We start from the raw sequence: 2,046 nt of genomic DNA on the forward strand, positions 1-2,046 counted from the left end.
GACTCATAGTGACCTCTCCTTGAGTTTTTGAGGCTGTATCACTACGGAAGTAGATTGTCCAACCTTCCTTCCAAGGAGTGGCTGGTAGGTTTGAACCGCCAGCCTTCTGCTTAGCAGTCAAGTGCCTTAGGCACCACGCCACCAGAGCTCCTGCCAGATATTTTAGGGCCCCTAAATTTGCCCCTAGTTTTTCCTTAAGAAAGTTTATAGTTTTAGGTTTCACATTTAAGTTTTTGTTCCATCTGGAGTTATTGTTTGTGTATGGTGTGAGGTGCAGACCTTGTTTCATTTTTCTGCAGATGGATATCCAGTTTTACCAGCACCATTTGTTACACAAATGTTTTCTACTGCATTTAATGGATTTCGGCTCTTTGTCAAAGATCAGCTAACCATAGGTCAATGGATCTATTTCTGGGTTTTCAATTCTATTCCATTGGTCTATGTGTCTGTCATTGTACCAATACAAGGCAGTTTTGACTACTGTGGGCTGTATAGTTAAGTTTTGAGATCTGGCAGTGTAAGACCTCCTATTTTGTTTTTCTTCTTCAATAGTGCTTTGCTTGTGTGAGATCTCTTTCCTTTCCATATAAAGCTAGTGATTGGAGTTTTTCTATATCCTTAAAGAATGTTGATGGGGTCTGAATTGGGATTGCATTGAATGTATAGATTGCTTTGAGTAGAATTGACATTTTCACAATGTTCACTCTTCCTATCATGAGCATGGGATGTTCTTCCATTTATGTAGATCTCTTATGGTTTCTTGAAGTAGTTTTTTATAGTTTTATTTGTATAGGTCTTTTGTATCCCTGGTAAGATTTAGTTTATTATTATTTTTTTTTTGGTAGCTATTATAAATGGTATTGATTTCCTTATTTTTTTTGCAGCAATCTCTTTGCTGGTGTAGAGGAATCCAACCAATTTTTGGATGTTGATCTTGTATCTTGCCATGATGCTAAATCTCTCAATTAGTTCCAGTACATTTTTGACTGAGTCTCTTGGGTTTTCTCCATATAGGATCATATCATCAGCAAATAGGGATAGTTTGACTTCTTCCTTACCAATTTGGATGCCTTTGATTTCCCTTTCTTGCCTTATTGTCCTGGCTAGGACTTCCAATACAATGTTGAATAGAAGTGGTGATAGAGGGCATCCTTGTCTGGTTACTGTTAGTGAGAGGAATAGTTTCAGTCTCTCATCATTGAGAATAATGTTGGCTGTTGGTTTTGCATAGACTTATTTTATCACGGTGAGGAATGTCCCTTCTATTCTTATTTTGCTGAGAGTTTTGATCAGGAATGGGTGTTGAATTTATCAAATGCCTGTTCTGCATTGATTGATATGATCATGTGGTTCTCTTGTTTTATTTATATAGTGGATGATGTTGATTGTTTTTCTAATGTTGAAGCATCTTTGTATACCTGATATGAACCCCACTTGGTCATAATGAATGATTTTTGTGATATGTTTTGGAGTCTATTGGCTAGGAGTTTGTTGAAGATTTTTGCATCTATATTCATGAGGGGCATTGGTGTGCAGTTTTCCTTTTGAGTGATGTCTTTGCCTGGTTTTGGTATTAAGGTTATGCTTGTTTCATAAAATGAATTAGGGAGGATTCCATCCTTTTGTATGTTTTGGAAAAGTTTGAGTAGGATTGGTGTCAATTCTTCCCTAAATATTTGGTAGAATTCTCCAGTGAAAGCATCTGAGACAGTGGTTTTTTTGTTAATATATATATTTTTTTATGACCTGTTCAATTTCTTCTCTTGTTATGGATCTGTTCAACTTTTCTAGCTCAGTCTGTGTTAGTTTAGGCAAGTGGTGTGTTTCTAGAAATTTGTCCATTTGTTCCAGAGTTTCAAATTTGTTGGAGTATAGCTCTTCATAGTATCCTGATATTATCCTTTTTATTTCAGTTGGTTCTGTTGTGAGGTCACCTATTTCACTTCTTATTTGTCATTTGTATTCTCTTCATTTCCTTTGCTAAATTTGCCAGTTGTTTGTCAACTTCTAGTTTTGTTGATTTTTTCTATTGTCTTTCAATTTTCT

Source organism: Orycteropus afer, unplaced genomic scaffold (assembly GCF_000298275.1).
Source record: "Orycteropus afer afer isolate SDZICR_OR568_19922 unplaced genomic scaffold, OryAfe1.0 scaffold00458, whole genome shotgun sequence".
Taxonomy (NCBI): domain Eukaryota; kingdom Metazoa; phylum Chordata; class Mammalia; order Tubulidentata; family Orycteropodidae; genus Orycteropus; species Orycteropus afer.